Genomic DNA, 20351 nt, shown 5'->3' with positions numbered 1-20351 from the left:
TTGGGCTCATGAAAACGTTAATAGATATCAGTGTTTGACTCATGAATATCATTCTATTATTAGATTGGTGTGCTAAGAGTAACAGTCTTTCCACATAAATGAGTTGATTAAGTAAAGAGTCTTGAGAAAAATGTAAATAGGAACATTATAGCCATGTTAATCTTAATATTTAATAATAAATACTTTGGATATTTAAGTACATTTAAAGGTTTTTAAACTTTTACTTAAGTGAAAGTTTAAAGGGATCACTTTACTGTCTCTCTATTTTACCTCAAGTACATGCTTTGTGTACTTCATCCATCATTGGTGGTTTGTGGTCTTGTTAGAATGTTGACTTAATTAGTCATCAGTGATAAGAAAAAAAAAACTCTTGACAAATGGGTTTTACAGTTTTACAGCTTTTACAGTTTCCTTGCATCCAAAGAAATATTCAGTGTGCACACAACAGATCAATGTATATCTCAACATGGTTTGATAGATGAATCCACATTGTGGGAAATAATTGCATTCTATTGCTTTATCATCAGTATTTTGTATTTTCCATTAGGTTTGTCAAGGGACAGTTGTCTGTTGTGTATGCAATGCACATACTTAAGCAAAAATAGCTATAGCAAATATTTGTAAATAGGCAAGAAAATATTATATAAATTGATAATTGGTGATTTGTAAAAGGCTTTTTATACTAAAGTCAGGTACTGACACATTGGTGTAAAGTATTTGAATAATTGTACTTCATTGCGTTATTTAGGTCAATTTTGGCTACTTTCTGGTTATGCTGAGTATCAAAGATTTAAGTAACTTTTACTCTCTACTCAACTACTATGTTTCAATGGATGTACTTTTTACTTCACTATGTTTTAATTGACAATGACCATAATCAGTGACATTTTGCATGCAATATATTTATTCTGCAGAAGAGGCAATGTTGTTGAAGAGGCTGTTGTGTTGATCTTGGTTAATGCAGTGTTGAGGTGTACAATCTGCTTTGTATTATAGAAAATAAATCACTCAAGATTTTCCACTCCTACCCTTGTAAACCACATCCACAGGTAGTTGGCTTTGTGTGCAGGGGCATTGACATGATGAAACAGGTTTGGCCTGCCTGAACACTCCTAGTTCTTTTTGGAGTTCTCATCACTTGAAAATCACTCGCTGTTCCTGAGTATGGCCAGACAACAACGGGCTAAAGATACATGAGATTTCTGTGTCATTAGTAGCCATGACAAAAACTTTGGTCTGTAAAAGCCACAAACGATTTTGCTTTCAAGTCTCCATCAATGAACAGTTCTACAAAATAGACTTCATGTTAAACCCATAAGAAATTTCCTGGTAACACATCCACATAGATACTATATTAATAGATTAATAATTGCACTGGTGTAGTCGGATTCCTGTCATGGTTTTATCACAGTGAGTTTTTTCAGCTAAAGAGGTTTTAGCAAAGAAACCTCTTTAGCAAGTAAATGCAAGGTTTTTTTTCTTTTTGTAAACTTAAAGACACCCATTATAAATAACAGGAACAGGACCCATACCCAGTGAGGCATTTGTAGCCCTTGACTTTTTGTTTGTATTCTGGATAGAGCAGAGACCCTCAGCAGTTAAGGTGAGGTTGTGACAGTGACCTTAGGTCAAGAGATCAGAGGTTGTAAGACCTCGTACCGGAAAGGAGCCCCCTGTGTTTATTCAAACCTGGCACTGCCATGGCAACAGGCCTGCACTCTGATCCCTCTGAATGCTGGAATTATATTAGCCAACATGTGAGATTGTATTGTAAGTGTGCATGGGTGGGAGGGAATATAATAGAAACAAAGAGAAAAAGCATGAGAGAGAGAACATGTGAGTAGTAAGGCTTGGCTGAATTTAGAAGCAGAGACATACACTATGGCAAAATGACATTTCCAGCACTGTATTTCACAGTGAAATAAAACATCACTTTGTTTCCATGAGCCATAACAGGCATGAATGTCATAAGGCACATTGTTTGGGGTTTTCTTCAGCTTCCAGATAGTTGAAAGTATTTTACCAAATAAAACCCTGCACCTAGTGTATACGGTATTATACAAATGTATAAACATGTCATACAAGATCTTCCTTTGATGTCTAGTACTATCTTTAAGAGACAAATTGTCAACGGTGTATATTTTCTAAAGGAAAATATCTGATCTACATACATCTTCAGATCATATCTTGACCTCAGTGTAGACTGGAATGTAGCATGGTTTTGATCCTCCTTAGAGACCTTAGAGGTCTTTTAGGAGACTGTGATCAACCTCATACATATCAGCGGAAATATCTTTAACAAGCAACAGAAATTGATTATTTTCTTCCCTTTATTTCACAGGTTTTATTCTTAGCTTCCTATGTGTTGCTAGTATGTAGGGCGCTAGCAAATAAAGTAATCGAATATTTTTTCTTAATAATGCAAGGATTTCTCACAGTAAAACCCATCTTTAGATTAGTCTGATAAGAGAGCTTGGGAGAATAAAGAGAGCCAAGTTACTTACCCATATAAGTATGTGTTGAGATTCAGGCCCAGCTTCTTTGATGATTATCTCTTGCATGATTGAACATAAACAGCATGGAGAATGTTGAAGCACACAGGCAGTGAAGAAAATATGTGCTTAACTAAATGGAAACAAATGCATCAAGGCAAGAAAAAACCCTCTAACCATATGAAAGCTTTGCATTACCCAAGTGTCGTAATTTTTAGCGCTGTGTTAAAAACACACATACATACTCACTCATTGTTATGCAGGCATGCATGAGTGATGCCACAGTGTCTGGTATGGTGGCATGGCTCATCTGTGATCTGGCCATGAAGGTTTCATGGTGGGATGATTAACCTCAGCTGGATCCAATAAGGCCCAAAGTGAATGTGAATGGCGTGAAAACAGACCATTAAGTTATAATGAAAGCCAGTTTTAGTCTTGGGTGCTCGGCGGTCATTTGATTTAGCGGCTGCTCAAATGGCACTGTTCAAACAATAATTTTATTGCAAACAGAGTACCTTAGGCCAAGTGTTAAAAATGTGGCAGTATCCTCCCGAGGTGTTTATCTGGGAGGAGTGCTCTTTGACCATACCATAATGAAGCAACAGTCTAGGGTTTCAGATATTATTACAAAATTATTTATAAGGTATAAAATAGCTAAATTGCTTCAAGATCAAGTTTATATTTAGTAGCTCTTCAACTCTTAAAGATGACAGGGAATAATCCATGATCTATGCAAATGTTAACAATTAAATTTTTATTTATTTTTTATTTTTTTATCTTATTAGCACAGGGATCATTATTTATAAATGTTTAAACATTTTTAATGGAACACTTGAGTTGGCAAGGCTTTTAAGATCTTTCTGTGAAAAAAAAAGCACAACTTAATCATTTGCATCAGTGAAAGGTCTCTATGTCTGATACTGAATGATTCATGAAATAAATTCCAAAAAAGGAAAATACACAATATGGACCAAGGTATTTATTTTTCCAGCTATATATGTTTCCCCTCAGACTGTTACCACAAAGTTGAAGGCACACAATTTTATAGGACATCTTAGGATGCAGTAGCATCTTTACCTTATTTAATTTAGTAAACCCAAACATGTTCCAGCATGACAATGCCCCTGTGCACAAAGCTAGCTCCATAAAGATATAATTTACATGGGTTGGAGTGGAAGATCTTGAGTAGCCTGCTATAGAGCTTTGACCTCAACCCTACTGAACACCTTTGTGATGAATTTGAACTCTAACTGCACCCCAGGCCTCCTCACCTCACTTACATCAGTACCTGACTTTACTAAAGCCCTTGCATCTAAATGAGGACAAGCACACTCCAAACTAGTGAAACATCTTCCTAGAAGAGTGGAGCTTATGGGGACTAAATACGGAATAGGTTCAAAAGGCACATGCAAATCTTTTGGTCAGTTGTCCACAAACCTTTGTTCATATAGTACATGTTGAATATAAACTACTGGCAAATAATTGTGCCATTTGTCTAGAATTAAATGCTTTAAATGAGAAAAATTGTCTGCTAAAATGTAATAATCTTCTATTTGTTTTTTTCATGTCGATTTATAATAAGAACATGTCATGCTAATGTCATTTTTTGCACTGTTTAGATGATATAGCATATTTCCAAAACACTAGACATATTGAATCTTTAGTCCCCATTAACCAGCATGTAAAAACATAGGTCAGCACAAGGATCAGGTTATTTTTTTTAACAAATTATTCACACCAGCCCTGTTTTTGGCTGCACACATACAATAACACTGTAAATCTTTAAGTCTTAAAGCTTTAGTATGTAGTTAACCAAAACATAAATGACAAAACTTGAACAAATTTCCATTGACAAACCTTGTTAGTGCTCAGTGCTCATTACATTAAAAGTGGCCACTAGCCAAGTATTTGTACTTTTTTTCTGTAAACGAGTAAACATTAAGAATCTGTACTTTTTATATTTTGGGAAACTTTTTACTCCACTACATTTCAGAAAAAAAACAGGTTCTCATAGGTCAGCAATTTTGTTCTGGACACTTAAGACCATTTAAAGCAAATACTTTGCTTACTCAAGTAAGGATATAAAAGGGTTACTTTTACTGGAGTAATATATAAACACATGATTTTCACTTTTACTCAAGTAGTAGAATGAGCTAATTTATCCACCACTGATACAAACTAAAGCATGAACACTTTTGTGGATTTTTTTAACTGATTTAATAGAATTTAAACCTCCCATAAAATTGAATCAACTGTTTTGAATTGAAAATGCATTGCCTTTTCTGAGCATTTTACTACAATTAGATCATAGCCAGGTTTAAAATGTTCAGTTATTTAACCACTTTGGTTGTCCTCAAATGAGCTTTCCCGTGTAGCTCCTGCATTTTCCTAGTTTTCCAGCGATGTTTTTTTGTTACTGGAATGTTGATGTTCACCATCAGTGTATAGTGTAGATAGCCCTAGAAATGCAACACATTATGAGGTGTATGTACCTAGTGTTTAGCTCCAAATATAAAGGGGATAAAGGAGCTTTTTACTTGTCACATGTACATTACAGCACAGTGGAATTCTTCCTTCACATATCCCAGCGATGTTAGGAATCTGGGGTCAGAGGGCAGAGTCAGCCATTATAAAGCCCCCCTAGACCACAGAGGATCAAGGGCCTTGCTCAAGGGCCCAAGCGTTGCAGCTTGCTGATACTGGGTCTTGAACAATCAACTTTCAGAGCAGGACCCCATAGCCATAACCAGTGAGCTACATCCTCTGTTATAGAATATATAATTATATAAATATAATAAAGTCATTAAAATACCCGCTGATATATGGCACTAATATTATATGCCCCTGGTTTGTTCTGATGCTTTAAAAAAAATGGAACTGTGCCTCACTACAATATATCTTGTTGGTTACTTTATTTATTGCTGTTCTTTTGTATTGTTTGAGCTTGGCTTTCCAGAGAGCAATTCTTTTTATAATAGTTGTAATTATTCATAAAAAAAAAATAGTGATGTATCCAATAACAAATAATATACATAATACAAAATTAATTTTCTTTAATTAAAAAGAAAGAAAGAAAGAAAGAAAGAAAGAAAGAAAGAAAGAAAGGCATTTTATATTTGTCACATGTACCTTACAGCACAGAGAAATTCTTAGCCATGATACAGCACCCTGAGCATGGAGGCAAAAGAGCCTTGCTTGAGGGTCCAAGATTAGCAGCTTGGCGATACTGTGGTTTGAACCCCTGACCTTCCGATCAGTAACCCAGAGCCTTACCTTTACTTCAAAGGAAAAACCTTTCTCTCAAAACCAGTAGAAATACTTGTATGTAATGTTTTGCGATGCCCATCTTAATCTCTAGAGCCTTTTTAAAAACCTCTACTGTGAATATAAAGTACATCTGATAATATATAGGAGCTGGAATTGTGCTGCATGGAGGAGTGTACAGGAGTGTACAAGTATGCTGTTAATGTGTTCAAATAAAACCATATATGGCCTGTCACATGTGTGGGATATTTATCACCCATACTTTCATGAAAGTACAGCAATCCTGACAAGGATAAAGTAGTTACTGAAAGTGAGTTACAGTGAATGTAAATTTAATTACTGTAATTGAAGCTACTGAGTTTCTGTCTGTGCAGCATGTTTGAATGTGTGTGTGTGTGTGTGTGTGTGTGTGTGTGTGTGTGTGTTCAGTTTGTGGGGAGGATGAGAAGTTCAGTTGCTGTTGTTGATTTCATATTTATGGCTCGCCGTTTAGCAGGCTAGCCTGTGTCAGCATTCTCTCTGATGGTTTTAGCAGAAGCCATTGAGCCTTGGGGCAGCCAGTAAAAGCCTCCTGTGAGACCCTCACATTACCGAGCATTTTGTGTAAAGACTAAAGATCTACAAGCAGGCTTTTCCTCCTCCCAGCACTTTAAAAACATTCAGGCCAGTGTTTCAGCTCACAATGTGCTAACTGCAGGGCCCAAACTTTGTTAAATATTGGCACCCTTTGCCATCTGTGAATTGAAAGACTTGAACAAGTCTGTCAAGAAAACCTGATACCGATGTCCGACTAACAGAGCTGGAGGGTAACTGCAATAACAGTGTTCACCGAAAACCAGTTAAAAGTAATTTGCATTCCATGGAGAAATGGAAACGTATGGAAGCACCAAGAGCTCTGTATCTACTGACTCAGTGTTTATATCATCCTGTAGATTAAGCAGCCTAAGCATGTGTAGTGATTCTGGGTTTGGATGTAGTGGTGGTCTGACTAAACACATTGTCATTCATCTTCCTAGTTTTTGTCTGTGTTACAACTCAAAGAGACGGCTCATGAAATGTCCTATTGGGCCTCACTGTACCCTGCTTTCTGTATCCTCACTGCACTTCACTGACCGCTTCCTGACCCGCACGTTCAGCAACCTGGCTGGGAGAAAAACTCCCTCAGAATGTGTGTAATCATTGAAATCAAATCACCTCCCGAATCGTGCTACGGTTACTTTGTGCTAAAGCTATTGGACATGCACTCTAATAACCAGGCTCTAATGAACCCAGAAATGTTGAGCACATGGGATAAAAGCATCGTTTCACAGAATGCGTTAGAAGATCTGCCATCTCCATAACTGGACATCAAATACTGTCTATGCTTCCTAATAAGCATCTTGCTTTGTGTTGGCATGGCAAGTCTGACTGAAATCAAAAATGGTCACAGTCATTCTTCTAGGAATTCTGTAGATCACAGTCACACACACAAACTTGGTCTCACTCAAGGGCTGACTCACACTCAGATCTTCTTCCAGGCCCTTGTCAAACTATTTGGTCATGGAGTCTTTATTACACTTAGGAGATGGGAGTGTGACGGCCAAAGAATCAGGGAACTATGTGTGAGCGTATCTTCTGGATCGCATTCCATTGCACAGTCATGTGATAATGTGTGTATAGGCCTGTGTGTCTGTGAGACTGATATCATAAGCCCTACCCATACTGGGTTCATTCTCAGTGTACAGTCTATTTGGATCTCATCATTACCTCCTCATCAGTGCTAATGCATCGCACATAATTGTAGAGGAACCTAGTAAAGATTGATAACATAGGAGACTAGAATCTGCTCTTCAGACAGCAGACAGCCTGTGTACAGAAGCTGTATAAGGTTATCATGAGCTTGTTTTTAGAAATGGAGAAGGAGGTCTGTATGTTAGCCTGCGGATTAATGACTGTTTACTTTGTGCTGTTCTGTCTGTTTGCACATCCCTGCTCAAGAACTTCTCCAGGCCATTAAGAAGAAGTCTTATGCACCCAGGAATTTAAGGTTTAACTATTACGGTAGTTAGAAAAAGATTTTGCCTATGATTTTGATTGTAAATAATTACTTAATAATTTAATATTTAATTTAAAATAGAGAGCACTGTTTATGTTGTTGAAAATATGACATAGTTTCTTATTAGGCTTTAAGGTGTATAAGTCTGTCTAACCACAGCTGAAGTGAGGAAAACTCTATGCAGAGTTAACCCACGGAAGTCTGCTGGACCAGACAACATTCCTGGCAGAGTGCTCAGGGAACGTGCACAACAGCTAGTGGATGTCTTTACCGACATCTTCAACATCTCCCTGAGCAGCACCATTGTTCCTACGTGCCTCAAGACGACGACCATCGTTCCCGTGCCGAAGAAGTCTACTGTCTCCTGCCTCAATGACTATTGCCCATCACGCTTGCACCCATCGTGATGAAGTGCTTCGAGATGCTCGTCATGAGGCATGTCAAGACCCAGCTTCCACACGCACTGGACCCCATGCACCTCTACCACCCTTCATCTGCCCCTCACCCACCTAGACAACAAGGACTCTTATGTACAAATGTTGTTCATAGACTTTAGCTCAGCATTCAACACAATCATTCCTTAGCACCTGATTGAGAAGCTGGGCCTACTGGGCCTGAATACCTCCCTCTGTAACTGGATCTTGGACTTCCTGACTGGGAGACTTCAGTCAGTCTGGATCGGAAACAGCATCTCCAGCAGCACCACACTGAGCATTGGGGCACCTCAGGGCTGTGTGCTCAGTCCACTGCTGTTCACTCTGCTGACCTATGACTGTGTAGCAATGCACAGCTCAAATCACATCATCAAGTTCGCCGATGACACGACCGTGGTGGGTCTCATCAGCAAGAACGATGAGTCAGCATACAGGGAGGAGGTACAACGGTTAACGGCTTGTGTGGAGCCAACAACCTGTCTCTAAACGTCGACAAAACTAAAGAGATGATTGTTGACTTCAGAAGAGCACAGAGCAACCATTCTCCACTGATCATCAATGGATCCTCCGTGGGGATTGTCAAGAGCACCAAATTCCTTGGTGTTCATCTGGCGAATAACCTTACCTCTTCACTCAACACCAGCTCCATCACCAAGAAAGCCCAGCAGTGTCTCCACTTCCTGAGAAAAGCCCATCTCCCTCCCCCTATCCTGACCATGTTCTACAGAGGGACCATTGAGAACATCTTGAGCAGCTGCATCACTGCCCAGTTTGGGAACGGCACCTTCTCAGATCACAATACCCTACAGAGGATAGTGAGGACAGCTGAGAAGATCATCAGAGTCTCTCTCCGCTCTATCATGGACATTTACACCACATGCTGCATCCGCAAAGCCAACAGCATTGTGGACGACCCCACACACCCGTCGCACACACTCTTCACCCTCCTGCCATCAGGGAAGTGGTTCTGAAGCATTCGGTCTGCCACATCCAGACTGGGTAACAGTTTCTTTCCTCAAGCCATTAGGCTTCTCAACACAGAACTGAACTGAACCCACACACACACACACACACACACACACACACACACAACGGTGTTACTGATCTGTACAGCCCAGACTCGACACACACTTGTACTCATTCCCACACCCATGTCTTCAGTACCACTCATATTACATCACTTCATTACCATAAACTGTTTACATGCCATTTTTGCACATCTTTTATGGATTGCTGCTATTGCTCTTTTGTTTACATTTTTGCTACTGTCTCTTTACAACAGTTTTACTGGTGGAGCTATTTTGTATTTTGTGTTTTGTGTATTTGTCTTGCACTGTCTTGTGTTGTCTTTGCACTGTTTGCACCAGGTTGCACACGATGCACTTTACATGGCGAGGACACTTACTAGTCCTTAACCCTGTGTTTTCTGTTTTCTGTGATTGTTGCTGTATGTAGCACCAGGGCTCAGGAGGAACGTTGTTTCATTTCACCGTGTGGATAAAACTGGAACACACATCCACTGTCAATGACATTTTACTGTGTAATCTTTGGGCAGTTGCTGCACTTTTTGTAAATCCCACTTTTCATTGATTTAATTAATGGACAGAGCCAGCTTTATTTTAGTTTGGTTCTGGTTTGTTGTGAATCTACTGTCAAGTATTTTTTTAAGCACCTTTTTTAGCATTCAAGTAAGTCAAGCTTTACATAACTTGGTGTTTTTTACAGACCTGTCTATTGTATAAAAAATGCTTGAACATCAGCATTTACACAGAGGTGTAAAGAGTACCTGAAAATCATATTCAAATATAAATATAAATATCTTGCTGCAAAACCATTACAATTTAATAGTTGCAAATTCCTATATGACTTGAGTAAATGTATTAGAGTATCTGATTCAAACATTACTTGAGCATTTGACTCATATTGAACGTAGGCTCTAAGATGCACCAGATTTTAATACTAAGAAAACAAGATTTGTGAGGTTTTATTTCCTAAAATACAAATCAAAATTTTCACCTTAACACTGCATTAACCAAGATCAACACAACACAACACAACACAACACAACACAACACAACACAACACACTCTTCGGCATGCCAGAATGTAACAAAAACCAAACAATTCGGTCAAAACATAAACAAGTAGACAAGTAGTAAAGCTACCTTTCAAAAAAGGGATCTTTAAATAACAAATAAATGTACCAGTATTTACCAGTATATTTGTTAGTATTCAACTGACAAATATAATGAAAGTAAATATTTTTAGATAAAGTAAAACCAAATATTCAGAGCTGATTGATTGATTCACTTTAAAATCTCTATTTTTCAATGTTTCTTTTTTATTTTACCAAACTTTTTGGACTGAAAATAAGGCCGGTGTTGCTAAAAAGTCGCTCACTGGCAGCAGATGGGGGCAGGGGAGTGTTGAGTCTTAATGACATCTTCAACAGAGGTGCAAAATGTAATTGGTAATGGTCATTGTCCATCAAAATATAGTAGAGTAAAAAGTGCATATATTGAATCATATATGTAGTTGAGTGGAGAGTAAAAGTTGCTCTTTGCTACTCAGTAAAACTAGGAAGTAGACCAAAAAAAGCATACAACCTAAAATACAAGTGACCATCTCTCCTTCACCGTTCTCTCCCCAATTACTCCTCGAAACCAAATTGGCCTCAATAGTTATAATTGTTCATAATTTAAATCTACCATCCAAGATATGCTTTTCCATCTCTTTGTGTTTCTTTCTCAGACTGTTGGAGTTGGTGGCACACAATTGTGTAAAATTCCTTGGATGCAGTTGCATAAAATTTTCCCTTCACTGACAATTACAATGCTCCTGTGTGAAAAAGCTAGCTACATGAAGATATGGTTTACAGTGGTTGGTGCACAGATCTCCACAAAATCTAGTAGTAGTCTTCAAAGAAGAGTGGAGATTATTAGAACAGCAATATTGGGACCAAATGTTAAATGAGATGTTTAAAAAGCACATATAAATCTAATGGTCAGATTTCCACAAACCTGTGTCCATTTAGTTTAAGTGATGAGGTTTTTCATCATATTAGAAAAGAGAAATCTTGCTACATGTGTCATCACTGGGCATAAGCTAGCTTGCTTATTAGCAATCAGTTGCAATTCAAATTGAAGCTCTAGATTTCTCTAAAGCTGCTTATAACAATATCCATTGTTGACAAAACTATTCAAATAAAATTGAATTGAATTAAACTTAATTAATGGCTACATTTTAGATTTTTGCTGGAGTGTTCTATAATTTCATTAGTGATTGCTAGATTTTATACCCAAGACATAGTGTAGTTGCTCCTGGTCCTTTGTGTGAAAATTCTCATCACTGTAGGCAAACATTGTAAAACATTCTTAAACTGCCCAAAAGTACAGCCTAATCATGCAACCCAATTACTGCATAAACTAAATAGCAAATCTCCAGCTCATTTGAAATGAACCTAAACGGGACTTGTTAAACTCTTAAACTTAGTAAGTCATTCATAAATCTCTATCCAGCACACTGTTCCTGCCAAATTAGGATACACAAACAGCAGCAGTAGATGGATAGAGTTATAAAGGACACATCACAAGTATTGCTTCTGTCAATACGCAAGCCCAGAACAATAAAATTAATTGGTGTGAGATCAGTGTTACCATGACAACTGACTCTACTGCCATTTCCATTATTCCATTCTGTCAATCATTGTCTTTGCCAGTTTAAACTGTCAATAATTGTCAATAGGAAATGGTACAGTGTGTAAAATATTAATGAGTGCTGTGAAGCTTTGCCTGTAGAGGTGGACCATTAGGGGAAAAAAAATATTGTCATGACTTAAGGCCTAAATCCAGAGTCCATGGTCACATATGTAACCTTCTAAATTTAAGACTGGAATATGACATATACTGTATGTGCCTCAGCATCTGATAATCCTCATATCTTTATGTCATCTATGTATATCTTTTGTACAGTTGTGCATACATTGAACATATCCAATACTGTAAATGTTCATATCCCATATTCTCTACACATAATGTACCTTACACACATCTTGCATTAATATAACTTCTCAAACATTTGTATATTTGTTTTTATTTATTATTTATTACTTTGCCCAGTGCTTTTATATTTATTTGATGACAGTAAAGATCTATCTATCTATCTATCTATCTATCTATCTATCTATCTATCTATCTATCTATCTATCTATCTATCTATCTATCTATCTATCTATCTATCTATCTATGATAGTTATAAAGTCTGTCTGTCTGTCTGTCTGGCCATTTTGTAGGGCATAGGTGTAATACAGTGCCAGGCTTTAACATGCATATATGTCTGTGCATATGTGAATATGTACAGCAGTAATCTATAATGCACAATTTTGCACTCTGTCAACATTTTATTGTCTTTATTGTTGGTCATCTTGGTTCATGGCTCAGCCAAGCAGGATATACTATACTCATCTGACGCATGTAATTTCAAACATTGGGCATTATATGGAGTGAATACTGTAACCTCTAGCACTGCTGTGCATCTTATTCTTATCTCTGTATCCCCTAGTTCACTTCCCTTATCCTAATCTTCCTCTTTATGGCAGCTGTGCAACATTTATCTCTGTCCCTCTGCCTTTTTTGCAGGTTGGCTTCTCGTCCTGTCTGCCTTTTTTTTTGTTTTTTGTTTTAGCTCAGATTTGCACCATGATGGTTTGTTTTTGGTCCTTGCTGTACAGACATTATTAAAAGCATTTTGGCAAGTGAAGACCATAGCATCATTGAATTGTTTGTGGTTTTGTGTATTCAAAATTGCAGTGAAGGGAAAGTATTCAAAAAATTTGGACTGTAGTTCTGAGTGGCTCCTGCTTTGTGTTAGAGGTCCAGACACTCATTCTGAAGATTCGGAAGTGGAATGCAGCAGTCCTGGAGGAATGAACGGATATGAGATCCCAGAGATGGAAAGAGGTTTGTTTATTGCATCACTTCACATTTGTCTCAAAAATATTATTGTCTCATGTGTCAGGTTTAATCATTGAATGCATAATATAATTGTATGTATAGCTGATCATACTGAGATGTTTATAGGTATAGTCGGACATTTTGGTAGAAGTTAGTTTTGGTGAGCTGTTTTGAAATGGCAAATTTAAACGCATGCAGCTTCTCCCATGTTTTTGTTATCTTCAAAACATATGCCTAGGCTAGACTGTGTTATTATTAAAGTGAAATTAGAAGCTTTTTGTACAAATATGCAACCCAACTGACAGACAAATAGCGATCTTTCAATGACTGATAGGAGGATGCGTTTGATACACTCATTCGTTTTTTCTCTTATTTGTAAAGCATTAAGCAGCCACAGAGACCAGAGAGTTCCGAGCACATATTTTAGAGATAACTGCCAGGAGGTGATGAAATCAGTGGTCAAGTGTTATCTCTGTTAATATCTCTGGTAATCTTCCATGGTGTTGTTAACTTCTATCACAATATGACATCTAGTGATATGGCAATAATTGTATATGACACACTGATGGCCGTCTCCTACAGTGTGTGGCGCCTCTGCCTGTTGCTGCTCAAGTTTCCCTGCAGGTTATCTTCATATGTTCTCTGAGCAAGAAAGAAAGAAAAGAGAGCGAAAGGGAAGGACATGGCTAAATATTGGAATCGGGGATTGAAGCAGGAATGTTGTCATGCTAGGTGCCTTGACAGCTCACACTGTGGTGGCTTAGTCTGATGCGAGCAGCACATTGTGGCCAGATGTGCAGCAGATGATCCCTGGAATCAGACTCCAGCAAACTATAGGGGTCAAATCTGGCTGAATTTAACACTGATGCTGTAGTCAATCACATAGTGGACTTGGCCAACCTAAGAATGACAAGCGAAACCTCATGAACATGCATTAAAATAAAGTTTCATCAAGTGTATAATTATATTAAACTATCACAAAGCTGCTTTGGAGAAGGGCCAGTGACTGCTTCCTGTTCTGCCCCGCATATGTTTAAGCCCATTTGAATAAAGAGCTTTGTCATTCGCTTGATCAGGGAGATTACTTCATTGCAGAAGAGAACAGGAATTCCTGTTTTTTAGTTACATATTTATGGGAAGAATCTAGGAGCCGGGAACAGAGAAGTACGGGGATACTTTTGCACCTGAGTGTGTAATGGTGGTGCAGTGGGAAGTGACAGGGCTGACTTTTTTCTCATTAAATAAATTTAAATATATGTGGCCTGAATCGTAAGACAAAGTATAACAATCTATTGTCTTCTCCCATATGAGCAGATCTATTGAGAGTAATAGATCACACCTGTAACACACCTGGTTCTCCAACTTCTCTCTCTTTCTTTCTCATTCTTCTTCTTTGTGTGTGTGTGTGCGCGCGTGTGTGCGGGTGTGTGCTGAGAGCCTCCATTGTAAGCTCTTGCTCTCTGGGTGTCCACTCTGACGCTCCACACGCTGAGGATCAGGTTGCCTGCCTGGCTGGACTCTGCTTTCCAGTCCCTCTCTCCTAAATCCTCTGAGCACTGTGGCGTAGCGGACACAGTTCAGAGACCCTGCCATATGACAGAAAAAAGGAGCAACCCGGAGGTCTCTCAATAACCAGGACAGATGGCAAATTCAATGTCCATGCCATGCTGTAGGCCACAGGGAACGATAAAGTTACAACCAGAGCAGATGTTTCAGATGCCATGCATTTAGGCTTTTGAATAATTAGTATATAGTAATAGTAAATCTGTATTTTTAATTATTGCTATGAAATATTATCTTCCCATAGTATATATTTTGATTTTCATTAAATAGCCAAATTAAAAGACTGTCGGCAACTCAGCACCATTTATAATATATTGCCTGAATATGAAGTGCAAAAATCTTTAGTCCATTTTCTGTCTAGGATAGTTGTTTTCAACAACCAAAGAAATGTAAATAACCCTAACTCTAATTTACAAATAATTTCATCTGAAGAGTATCTTAAAAAAGAATTAACTTCGCCTAACTGTGAAACTGTGACTATCACGTACTTTGAAATGCCCACACATGCAAAACGACACACTTTGTTTGAGGCACAGTCTGATTAAAAGTATTATTCATTAGGAAGGTTAATCAGTGTGCATGGAGAAGAAATAAACAACATTCAGGATCAGAAAAATTAATTCATTGCATTTACAAAACTGCGCAAAAGATTGTCACGGATAAACCAGGCGACATTAACTGGGGGTAAAACAGAATTTCTTTTATTGTCTCAACACACATGAGAGAGGTGACTGGAGCAAATGGTAAACTTAACTGAATGCTTCCTTAGAAGCGTAGCCAGGAGCATGGAAGCCTGGAAGCATGGAAGTCTGGAAGCACAGGGAACCAGAGAGGTAGGAAGTCCAGGTGATCTATAGTCGTAAATGGTAGATCAGACCCGGAGTGAAGGGGAATAGGGACCTTATAAAGGGGACAGGTAAATGGGGAACAGGTGTAGGTGATTAGTAGGAGGAGGAGAGGTGTAGATGATTAGTAGTAGGGAGAGGCTGAGTGAGAGTGTGAGCCTTGGAGGGAGGCGTGGCTGCTGGTTCTGGAGTGGAGCGAAGCCCTTGGCGGAACTCTGGAGTGGAGCGGCCCCCTCGACGGGACTCTGGACCGGAGCGGCACCCTCGGCGGGACGCTGGAGCGGAGCAGTGCCCTCGGCCGAACTCTGGAGCGGAGCGGAGCGGCGCCCTCAGTGGGATTTTGGAGTGGACTGGCACCCTCGAAGGGACTCTGGAGCAAAGCGGCGCCCTTGACGGGACTCTGGAGTGGAGCGGCGCCCTTGACGGGACTCTGAGGTGGAGCGGCCCCCCTCGGCGGGACTCTGGAGGGGACTCTTAGGCCGAGCGGCGGCCTCGGCGGGACTGCTCTGGAGCAGACTCTTAGGCCTTGCGTTACTCTTTTTGGTGCCAGGCGGCAGTGCAACACCCTCACCGGTGCCCGGGGCAGAGCGACTGCTTCCTCTGTGCCCAGGGCAGAGCGATGGCCTCGTCAGAGCTCAGGGGGCGATTCGGCAACCTCGTTGTTGAATGGGGGCGGAGCGACAGTCTCCACAGGGATCAGGGCGGAGCAACTGCCTCGACGGGGCTAGGGGGTGGAGCGACAGCCTCATCTGGGCTCAGGGGCGGAGGGAAGGCCTTGTCGGTGATTGGAGGCGGAGTGACAGCATCCCCAGAAAAAAACCCAGGCGAAGCAATACCCCTAGTGGAATTCCAGAACTGAGGGCACCCCCAGCGAGGAACAACGGCTGGGCGATGTTCCCAGTGGGGCTTGGAGACTCAAAATGTACATTTTGACAGTTCAAAGTTCATTTCTTGCCTTGTCTGTTTTGTAAATCATACATATATATGTTATAGTGATATCTCAGACAAATTGTCTTCTTTCCAACTTGATGAAATTCATATGGACAAGACACAATCCTTTCGAGAGAATGTCTTTTGGACAGATGAGACAAAACTGGAGCTTTTTTTTTTTAGCAAGTACAGCAACTACAGAGACATCAAACAGGATAATGGTTCAAAAACATACAACAACTAACAAATAGTCCAGAGCAATTTACTGAACTATTTAGAAGTTGTTTTCTATGGGCCTTAATCTGAATCCTATTCAACATCTATGCAAAGAGTGGAAACATGGAGTCTGGAGAAGGCATCCCTCAAACTTGAGACAGCTGGAGCAGTTTGCACATGAAGAGTGTGCCAAACAACTTTTAGACAGGTGCGGACGTCTGGCTGGGAGCTACAGAAATACATAATATAGCTTACTAAGCTACTTACTAATTACTATGTGTACATATTTTTTTCAATCAAAAAGCAAGAAAAAATTGTGGGTTCTGCTACATATTTTTATAAAAAGACTACCAACAACTGTGTCTATGTCCTCATGTTGCAAGTCTGCAAGTGTTTGATTGGAAAAATGTGTGAGTGCAGAAATCAGATGTCCAGTGACTGTTAACTTTATTAGAGTTCTTAAATTAATGAAATTGATATGTAATGTTGCCATGCATTCACGCCATAATGCATTCTGGGATACTAAGTTCTCAGTGGTGAGTGGTTGATCTGACAGCAATCTATATTTTGGATGATGATCGGTTAGCAGATAAAACCTAATAATCTGATAGACTGGAGATGGAACTTACAGTTTAAAATTTTTAAGTTTGTGAAGTATTAAAAAACACCACAAGGTTGATCCAGTAGATCCAGTGATAATGTCAGAGAAGTTAACTTATTTTCACAATTGTCATATTGTCATAATATGCTAACAAGAATATAAAGTGTTGTTGAATTAGTGACTAAAGGCTCCCTTCAATGAAAAGCTACGTTTTTGTCTTGGCCCTTATCTTATTTCATGACTAACCCTGTGCTCTGACATCGCCCTCCTAACATATGAAGAAAATAATTTCCCTGAACTATAAACAGAGCTGGGACTCGCTACTTTTTTTTTAATCTATTTGGTGAAATGTCAATATTTTTTCTTCTTACTGCATGTCATTTTTAGCCCATCAACCTATTTCTTGTCTTGTGTGGCTTTTTCAATCTACCACTGGTGTATCATTTACTGATTATTACACATCACAGATGCAGACTAGTTTACAAAGAGAACAATGAGGATAAAGTGTGTGTATTCAGCCACGATGCTGTCAAAAGGCAACACAAAGTATGGGGTTAAAGTGGATGAGACAGAGGGAGTCAGCGATTTAAACATGACTGAGAACAGAGACATTTCTGATCACTTGATCATCATTATCTTTTCTCTGCTTGTGTTCTATTTAGTGGTTGTTGAGCCTGGATACATACGTTAGATAACAACATTTGAAATTCATTTTGTATTAATATATTAATTAGGGCTGTCAAAATGAACCTGTTTATAACTTGTTAACGCAAATTCATTTGAATAGCGCTAATTGTATTAATTAATTAAAGCAGCGTGCATTTCTTTTTTACCATTTTAATTGAAAATATAAATAAATTAATAAGTAGAAGAGGCGAAATTAAAACCTCCAACGGAACACACTTTTATTTGCAAAGTCCTTTTTTACTCAGATATTAAAAAAAATCAACAAAATAAAGAAACATAATTTTAATCCACAGAAACATAATTTTAATCCTTAAACATTTGTTTTATTGATGCGCCAAGTTTGCGCCAAGATGCGCACGATTATCCCTCGGGGGTCAACAAACATGCCTGCATGTTTTGTAGCATTTTTTCCTTATAACCCTGAAACTTAAATTACTCTTTTCGGTCATACAAGTAAGAGCAATGCATCATTCGAATCTGTAAAGGGTCTACTTTTATTTGTATACACTCATAATAACAACAAAACGCTGTGCTTTTGTAAAATAAAAAAACACACAGGGGGCGCTCTCTGCTGTCTCTGTCTGTCATCTCTCTCCACAGACACATAATTAAAACAACCTGAATCTCATTGAATACCTCACAGACATAATAAATATATGAATAGACAGCCCAAAATGTCTAAATTTAAATAAACTTTTAAATAAACCAATTCACATCGAAAACAAATCAGATCATGTAATCCATATGAAAGTTAGAATAGGTACAGTTTCTCTGGTATCACCTCATTAACCGTCCGTGTGGAAACAAGCAAAGGTTCCGTTTGGTGTCCTGATGATTTACATAATTTAAAACACCTATAATTACTTTAAAACACGCACAAGTATATTTTGTCTTTATGCTCTATGTACAGTATCACTAATAATAAACCTACATTTGCATAAAGCATCCATATTTGTCCATGGCCATGTTGATTAAAATATTAAAAAACTTACATAAGGTACATTTAGAACATAAAAATATACAATTAAGTTGTGATTAATCGTGAGTTAACCCATGACAATCGTGCGATTAATTGCTATAAAATATTTTAATCAATTGACAGCCCTAATATTAATATGACGTGAGGTCCAGTCACCAGCCTGACACTAAAACAGGTAGTAGTAGTGGTTACTTTTTACTTAAGTACATGTCAGAGCCCGAACTACTTCTGTACTTCTATTAAGGTGAAGGATGTGTGTACTTTTGCCACCTCTGACTATAATGTTTCTATGTGTTTGCTAGTTTCGTTTGTCCCAGTTGCTTTTACATTTTTGCTCAAGATATGCAAACGTTGAGAATCTATTAATAGACTTGTTCATGACAGTTGTAAATATTGTTCTGCCTGTCTAAAGAGTATCTAAAGCAGACTCTCCCAATCATGCTCCATTTCCATTTTTAAAAAGTGCTGGACAGACAGTAGCCAGGATTGAAGGAAATGCGTTGCAATTTCAGTTATATATATATATATATATATATATATATATATATATATATATATATATATATATATATATATATAAAGAATCTGTAAACACAAGTCAATTGCTGGACAGGATTGGTGGGGCTCATTGTGTCAATTTCTGTGCTGTGGAGAAAATGGAGGCTATGCGGATGACACACCCCTGACCATATGCTTCTGGCATAGAGATATAACTAATAATCAAGTGTGGTTGAAAGAATGAGGAGTGTGCTCACTCTCTTCACGTTCTTCTGCTGAGGAGCTGCACAGCTCTAATATGCCGTTATATGAGATACGGGAAACTTTGAGACAGTGATATGTTTCTAAAAAGGCTATTCTAAGAAGTGATTTAAATGCCATCTCGATTACGACTGTCTTGATTGTTGCAAGGATGTCTGGAAATGGAAGAGTCATTGGGGTAGTAAGCAAAAGTTATTGAGACCAAAATCCAATTTATCCAGGGCTGTCTGCACTGTAACTGATGTAAGTCAGAGGAAAAAGCATCTACAAAAATGCATTAATTTAAATATGATTTCTGCAGCTCAACAAGGTTATTTTTGTAAGTTAGTTCATTGCTGAGGTAATACAGCTTGGCTGTAAGGGCTGAATGCTTAGGTACCTTTTTCCAGAGGCTGAAGACTGTGTGTGTATTCAGCCACGATGCTGGTGCCTTTGCAGATGCATTGTGTTGGGTAAATGTGTAAATGTTTTAGATAGAGAACACCACAACAGGTTTTAAGGTCTTTGGTCAGAACTTCTGAGGTTTAAAACAAAGGAAAAATGTAGAATGAAGGAGCATCTTTTCACATTTTTGGCTCTCTAGAAGCTTGTGGTG

At 38.6% G+C, this 20351-nt stretch overlaps 1 long non-coding RNA gene across 1 annotated transcript; it reads right to left on the bottom strand.

Annotated features, from left to right (window-relative positions):
• Positions 1–884: 884 nt before the first annotated feature.
• Positions 885–2610, bottom strand: LOC124401611. The gene is made up of 2 exons (XR_006928593.1): positions 2505–2610; positions 885–1183 (listed from the first exon to the last, which is right to left on the bottom strand). It is a non-coding gene; the product is annotated as an uncharacterized LOC124401611 (long non-coding RNA).
• Between the last annotated feature and the right edge of the window lie 17741 nt (positions 2611–20351).

Source organism: Silurus meridionalis, chromosome 2 (assembly GCF_014805685.1).
Source record: "Silurus meridionalis isolate SWU-2019-XX chromosome 2, ASM1480568v1, whole genome shotgun sequence".
Taxonomy (NCBI): domain Eukaryota; kingdom Metazoa; phylum Chordata; class Actinopteri; order Siluriformes; family Siluridae; genus Silurus; species Silurus meridionalis.
Note: the sequence above shows the minus strand (reverse complement) of the source record. Positions and strands in the feature narration are given on the sequence as shown.